We start from the raw sequence: 8,497 nt of genomic DNA on the forward strand, positions 1-8,497 counted from the left end.
CAACTAATAGAAAAATATAGAGATACCTATAATGGCCTTCATATGGTTTTCATTTATCTTGAGAAAACATATGATAGGGTCCCTAGAGAGATTATGTGGTGTGTTTGGGAGAAGAAAAGAGTTCATATAAAGTATATTATGTAGATTAAGGATATGTATAACAAAGTTGTAGCTAGTGTGAGAACAAATGGAGGAATCACAATTGAGTTTCATGTCACTAGTTTTGCATCAAGGATTAGCATTAAGCTCATATCTCTTCGCACTATTGATAGATAAGCCCACAAAATCAATTCAAAAAAAAGTCCCGTTATGCATATGATGTAGGTATAGTGGATGAAACTGGAAGTGAAGTTAATTTCAAGTTAGAAATTTGGAGAGATACTCTAGAATCTAAAAGGGCTTTCATTTAAGTGGGACTAAGATGTACATGGTTTGTAAGTTTAATAAAAGTAGAGAGAGAGAGAGAGAGAGAGCTTTTGATACCTTGGATCAATAATTCATAAAGATAGAGAGATTGAAGAGGATGTCAATTAGACATGGCAAAATAGGCGGGTTAGGTCAATTAGTTTTAGGTTGAAAATGGGCCATTTTAACTGGGTTAGAAATGGGTCAGGTCAATCAGGTTGCGGGTCAGGCCAATTCGAATTTTTTTACATGAATCTATTTTTTTTTTTTTTAAAAAAAAAAAATGTGTTTTTCATTTGGTGAGTTATGCAGCAAATTATTTTGTGTAAAATGCATTAGTTTCAATTCACCACTCATATAAAAAATGAACTCAATTCAACAAATTAATACTTGTCCAATAATTTATAAAAATTATACAAATCCCAACATTGCTAACCAAAACATAATAGCACAAACACAAAGTGGTTTAGTCTGCTCTTTGAAAATAATGTTTTAAAGGGCTTAATGCTACCGTTCATGCTCTTGCCAAATGGGCGCTTTTTTGTAATTTTGCAAACCCTGTTTCTTTTATCGTTTGCCCCTATTCTATCTTCAAAGTTTTGAAATGGGATTGTGCTATGTAGCTTTTCTGTTGTTTTCTGTTAGGACATATGTCATTACTTTTATGTAATTGGCTAATCCTTTGACAAAACGTACTTTACTTGCAATTAGGTAGATCTAGGATGTATTGAAATACTTCAAGAAACTATGTTTCAAGATCAAGTGTGAAAGCCTTCAAATTTGTCCAAGAAAACAAGCTGAAAGTGTAAGGTTACTAAATCTCGACACCTAGTATGTGTCGAGATTTAGAAAGCTGTTCTAGCCCATAAGCTCGACACCTGCTCTACAGCTTCTCGACAACTTTTATCTGTCAAGGTTTATAAAAATCAGAATTCTAATCTGATTTCTTGAGATCCGCGAATGTTTCTTTGGACCTTCTTTTCTCCTAACCCTAGACATATAAAAAGGATTGTTTTAAGGGTCGTCAAAAGTACACAAGTTGCAAAAGCATTGAGAAAACTCTGTTGAAGCAAATTGTGACCAGAGATAAATTTCTGCCCTAGTTTATCTCTTCTAAAGAAGTTGCTGTGTATGTGCACCTTTGGTTTTTGTGACCAAGCATCTTCTTGATCTTCATTGTGTAGGATGAACTGAAGAACTTTGCAGCCAACCTCTCTTTCAGTTGGTGTTGAAGTCGCATACTGGGATTCGTGCATTGGTTAGTCACGTACTTGGGAGCCGTGCATCAAACGGGGGAACTATCACTATAGAACAAGTCCAATTGGGTATTGGGTAATGGTTCAATTGTAAGTTGGTAAGGTATTTGTGATTCCTTTACTTGTAACCGCTTGTTGTGATAATAGTGAAGTTTCGGGAGTGGTGACTTGAAAATTACCCGGTGGAGTTTTTGTCGTCAAGTCCCCATTCGTAAACAAATCATCGTGTTATTTATTTTCCGCTGCATATTTAGTTTATAGGTGATTTTTTTGAGCTACCACGCGTTTGCATGTTAAATTGATTAATTAATAACTTGGCTAATTAATTAATAAATTTAATCACAAGGGGTCAATACGTTCTTGGCCTATCAAGTGGTATCAGTGCAGGCACACTCTAATTAGGTTTAATCTTTGCTATGTTGATTCATTGATCCCTATTTGTCATGGATAGAGGACAGTCATTAATCATACCTCCTTTATTTGATGGCACTAACTATGCATACCGGAAAGTATGCATAAGAGCTTTCTTATAGTCTTTAGATGAGAAGGTGTGTCAAGCTGTAGAGATTGGCTGGACCAAGCCAAAAGAAGCGTCGACCGATTGGGATGAAGCCAAGATCAAGGTGGCAAACTTCAACAACAGAGTGTTGAATGCCTTATTTAGCGCAGTCACCAATGAGAAGTTCAAAAAGATATCCTCTATTGAAACTGCAAAGGAAGCATGGACCATCCTCCAGACAACCTATGAGGGTACAAAGGCTGTCAAGGATTCAAAACTTCAAAGGCTCACTACAAGCTTTGAAGAAATAAAGATAGAGGAGGATGAGTCGTTCGATGAGTTCTATGCCAAGGTCAAGGACATAGTGAACTTAGCCTTCAATTTTGGTGAAACCATTCCTGAACACAAGATTGTGAGGAAGGTGCTCAGATCTCTACCCGAGAGATTCCATGCCAAGATTATGGCGATAGAAGAATCAAAAGATATTGATAAGATTCCTTTGATTGAGCTGGTTGGAAACTTGCAGACCTACGAACTAAGATTATTTAGGATTGGCAAGTCGGGTAAAGACAAGAGCATGGCCTTGAAGGCAAAGACCAATGACACATATAATTCTTCCAATGATGAAGATTCCAAGATGAAGTCCTACATTACAAGGCAGTTCAAGAAGTTTATGAAGAATTCCAATGGGAGGAATTTCGACAAGGACCGTAGACAATCCAGTTCTTCTCAGTTTAAGGGCCAAGACAAAGGGAAGAAGGATGCAAGGGATGGCGGTCAGTACACTATTCTTGCAGGACCTAAGTCTTTTGGGTGTCATGGCTTCTGTCACATGAAGTAAGAATGCCCCATATATCTCAGGAGCATTGGGAAGAGTAAGGCATTTACTACAACCTTGAATGACACTAAGCTTGAAGATGATTCCGACAATGAAGATGACAGAATCTTGAATGCCTTCACTGCCACAGTCAATCCTACCGAAAGGATTGTTGAAAACGTGGAAGAAGAAGAAGAAGAATTGGTGGATTCTAAGTATGAGAAGATGGATGATCAAGATGATATCCATTCAGCCTATGAGAAACTATACAAGCTGTTTGAGAAGTATGAGAAACTATATAGGTTGGCCACTAAGAAGCTCAGTGAGTGGAACTTGATTGTGAAGAGTTGTCCACAAAGTTTGATGAGGCAAATCAGACTATTGGAGCGTTGAGATTTGGGAACAATTTCTTGGCTGAGAAGACCAAGAAGCTTGAAGCGGAGTTGTTCAAGTCAAAACTCAATTGGAGAGGACCTCGAGTACAAAGCTTGATGAGATGCTCAGCATTTAGAAATCTGCTTCAGATCGAATAGGTTTAGGGTATGGTCTTTCTTCCTCTAATATTGCTTCTACTAGTGCTACTGTGTTCGTTCCTCTTGCTAATAAAATTGATATTGAGAATACTGATGTTAAAACTAAATTAGTTAGTGAGAATTTAGACAAGAGCAAATCTATCTTAGGAGCACCCCCTAAGTAGGATAAGAAAGATGTTAAGAACCCTAGGGCTAAAAAGGCTAACTCTCAAAAGGCTAAACAGAAGAAGCGGCATCTTTGTCATCATTGTGGAGCTGCCGGTCATACTTGACCAAATTGCTATAAGTGGTTAGCCACTCAACAGAGCATCAGTATGATCGCATCTGGAAGCCAGAATCAGCTTCGATCCTCTCTTACTCCTCTTGGAGATCTTCTGAAAGCCCTCATATTCCTTTCGAACTTGAACGGGTTTAATTCTTCCCCTTCACCGCCGGTCCAATGATTCAATCAAAGGAAAGGTTCTTCCAAGGTGTGGAAGAAAAAGGACTCTAAGTGATTTTATCACTTTCTTCTATCTTCTCGTTTTTGTTTATTGCATTACTTGTGTGTCTTGCATTTATTTTAAGTCAGTCTAGTTTTATGTTTTGCTTTGATAACATGTTTGTGTAAGTTTATTTTCAGTTTTGTTTATTTTGTTTTTGATATAAAAATAAAAATAAAAAATTTGAAAAATCAGAAAATACAAAAAACAGTGTGTGTTTTGTGTACATTGGTACTTGTGTACCTTGGATGGCCGTTGAAACAAAATTTTGCAAACTTTGTATCTTTTATAGCTTAGATGAGCATCTCTATGCACAACTAAGCAAGTGAGCTTTGTGGCTTTTGTTTGTGATGAGTAAGATTAGGTCATCTCTTGAACTTAACACTCGTATCACTCTTTTTGATGGGTAGGACTAGAAAATCCTAAGAGAAAGGTATAAATGACCATCTCACAACTATTGCCCGCCAATCATAATATGACACCTATATGTTTCGGCATAGCAAAAGTGCAGTGTCAAAGACATCCGTATGCTTCGGCATAGCAAAAGTGCAATGTCTATGCATAACATGTTGGATATTTCTTTTCTCTCTTTTATATGCCCATGCATGATATGCTGAATAAAAGAAAACATGCAAAAAAAATAAAAAGCAAAAAGATCAAAAATGCTTTAAATATGATTGCAAGTGTGTTTTCTAGGAGATGTGGGAGTTATAGGATGTACCTCAAAGGTGATAATCCCCATCAAACAATTATGATTGTGTGTGAGTTAAAGTGATTTTCTCATATCTCAAATCGTCATAACATGTATACACTTATGCAATCTTGCGATATTTTTCACACACAACAAGCAATATTCTTTCCTACTTTTGATACATGTGTAGGTACAATGTGATTTGGCCATCACAAGGTTTTACATGTGTTAATGTATGCTCACTAAACTGTTTTGACTTTTTTTTGAAATATAAAATTGGTTAGACTTGTTTAGTGTGTGTGTGTGTGTTTTTAGAGGATCCATGTGCTTAAAATTTTTGTTGAAAGATGATTTTGAGAGCTTAATATGTTGATTGGATCATTTGTTGAGTTGCATGTTGGATTACATTCATGTATGTGTTTTTCACTTCTTGAAAAACTGTTTTTAAAAGCTGGCTCGACACCTCTTCGATACCTAGCCATCTGTCGATCTTCTTCAGCTTTTTCTTATCGCAATCTTGACACTACCTCTACACCTGGTGGACTGATCGAGAAAGTTTCTATCTCCTCGATACATTCTCGATACCTTATCGATCGTTCAAGATTCTGTTCTTGATTCTGGTGTTTATTCCTCGATACCTCCTTGACACCTATATCTGTCGATGACCTTTTTCCTCGACACCTATCTTGACAGATGTCTCGACACCCCTCGACACTTGTATCTATCGAGCTTTATTAAGGATTTATTTAAGCCCTTTGCATGATTCGGTTCTCATTTTCTCGATCTCTCTTGATCTGTCCGCACCTGTTCACCTCCCAAACTCTCTTTTCTCACTCAAAACCTTCAACCTATGTGATTTTCAGCCTTTCTTTGCTTCAAATCACTTGGTATGATCTCTTTTCCCTTCATTCTTCATGCATTTCATGTTTTTTGAATCTTAAGTTTTGGGGTTTTTGAAAATTTTGGGGTTTTTCAAAATTAATGAGTGTTTCTTGAAATTTTGGGATGGGTTTTCACGTAAAAGTGTTCAAAATCTCATGCATTGCATCACATTTGCATTATAATGGTATTTTCATGCATTTAGATGTGTGTAATATGTTTATGTACTGATAGGTTTGGATTGGGCTGAGCTCATGATGAAATTTCTTTTGCATGTCACATGTTCATGCATTCCCTATGCATACGTACTCTTTATTCAATATATTTGATATATTTGAATTGCTTTGGAACTTTTCTGATTGTCTTTTTCTCTCTTTCTCTCTCATTTTGTTTACGTTAGTAGTGCCTATGGCACCTAAGCGTAAATCTACTCCGGCTCGGAACCCTCTTCGTTTTGGAGCTTCCTCCTCTTCTAATTCTACTCCTCTTAATCTTCGATTCCGTGATGATGATGCCCACAAGGCATTCTCGAAGAACTTCTCTAGATGAGGTGTTCATTCAGAATGCTAAGTCATTTTGGCAGACTTCGCCGACATTGACCTTCCCTTTGTCATTCACAGTAGGGGATGGAAGTCACTGTGTAATGTCCCGGTCACATGTCCTCTTGTGCTTATTTAGGAGTTTTACTCTAACATGCATGGGATTGATCGTTCAATACTTCTTTTCTTCACTCGCGTTTGAGGTACACGCATCTCTGTCACACCGCAGCTTATTGCGGATGTGCTTCGGGTTCCTAGGATAGAGTTTTCTTACTATCCTTCTTGTGAGTGTTTGCGGACTGTGTCTAAGGATGAGCTCATATATGCTTTCTTTAAGTGCCCTTCGAAGTGGGGTGAGCGTCAGTTTACATCATGTCGACCTTTTGCTAAAGGTCCTAGATTCTTAAACATGGTGATGACTTTTGTACTTCATCCGCTTTCTCACTACAACTCCATCACAGAGCCTCGAGCTTGATTTTTGTTATCTTTCCTTAGCATCTTACTATAGATTTTCCTTCTCATTTCATTCTGTCTATTATAGATGTTCATTTGGATGCGGCGACCCGTGATAAGCTCATCTTTCCTTCTGTTATCACGAGGATTTTACGCCATTTTTCCGTCCCTTTTCTCGTGTCCGACCATTTCACTTTCATGTGTGTCATAGATGCCGCTACTGTAAAACGAAGTGAGGCGCAATTTAGGTCGAGATAGCCATATTCCACTCCTCCCTCCCGTTCAGCTCCATCTCGATCTGCTCCATCTATATCTGCTCCTTCTTCCTCCATGAGTGATGTGTCCCTTGGAGACATCTTGGTGTAGCTGCAGCGTATAGATGCTCACCTTGATACACTCTCTACTGAGTTGTATCAAGTGAATATTCGTGTTGGTCGTATTGCACGACGATAGGCAACCATAGATGGTTTTGCTCCTAAGTCTACTCCTTCACCACCTCCTCCAGCGGCTTCTTACTCTGAGGATGATGATTCTTCGAATGATGATGATGGAGATACTAGCTCTACTGATGAGATATCTATTTGACACTTTACCCTTTGTCACTCGTGACAAAAATGGGAAGTAATTTTGGAATATGAGAGTAGTCATCTTAGGGAGAGAGTTAGTATAAGACATTTTGTTAGGGGGAGTGTTGATACTTGAGGGATGTAGTGAGGATATGATTTATCTTTTTCTTTTCTACTTTTTAGATATATTGTTCTTGTATATTAGGTCTTGCGTACAGTTTTTACATACATTGTACTTATTTTCTCTATATGTGGATGTATGTTTCTTTCACCTACCTCTACATGTGTCGTTTCTTCTCTATCTTTATACACATGTTTCTTATACTTATATGCAATCTATTGTTTCTGTTTCACACAAGATGCCTTGATGAGTTTTGTTTAAAGTATTTCAGAAATACAGGTTATCAAAGTCTACTTGCCATAAACTCTCTTCTTGCAAAGTTTTTCAAGTGTTTGTGTTAGGATAAATTTTATTGTATTCAACAAGTGAATATGAGTTGAGTGATTTATGACTTCTCTCATATGTTCATTTGTTTGTTGTGGTTTTGTAACGAATTACCAAAGGGGGAGATTGTTAGGACATATGTGTTTCACTTGTTAAGAACATGTGTCATTACTTTTATATAATTGGCTAATCCTTTGACAAAACGCACTTTACTTGTAATTGGATAGATCTAGAATGTATTGAAATACTTCAAGAAACTATGTTTCAAGATCAAGTGTGGAAGCCTTCAAATCTATCCAAGAAAACAAGCTAAAAGTGCGAGGTTACTAAATCTCGACAGCTAGCTAGATAACTAATATATGTCGAGGTTTAGAAAGCTGTTCCAGCCCGTAAGCTCGACACCTACTCGACAACTTCTATCTGTCGAGGTTTATAAAAATCAGAATTCTGATATGATTTTGTAAGGTTGAATTTAATCAACCATTTAATTGGCTTTATTCCGTAACCAATTTGCTTGTAATTTAGCACTTAGCAACCTTGTATTTAGGTGGAAAAATTGTAAAGGTAGTGTGTGAGAAGATGTGAAGAAAAGCTTAAGAGTGTGCAAGAAAAATAGAGGCTCGCGGTTAGAGCTCGCGGGTGGATCGCGACTGGGAAGCCGCGAAAGGCTGGCACGTGAGAGGCACTCTGGGAAGCTGAAGGGTCGCGCCAGCTGTCACGCTACAGGACAAAAGTTCTAGACTGGCCAGGCCATTACGTCGCGACTTGAACTTGCGACTTGGATAAGCCGCGAGACCAAGTCGCCAACTTGCCCTATTTGGTAAAAACTGACGTTTTGCATTCCCTTCTCACCCTACTATATATACACCCTTATACCTATCATATTGAGAGAGCTTCCAGAGAGAATTTTGTGAGAGAAAACCCTAGAGAAA

Source organism: Quercus suber, unplaced genomic scaffold, assembly GCF_002906115.3.
Source record: "Quercus suber isolate HL8 unplaced genomic scaffold, Cork oak 2.0 scaffold_86, whole genome shotgun sequence".
Lineage (NCBI taxonomy): Eukaryota > Viridiplantae > Streptophyta > Magnoliopsida > Fagales > Fagaceae > Quercus > Quercus suber.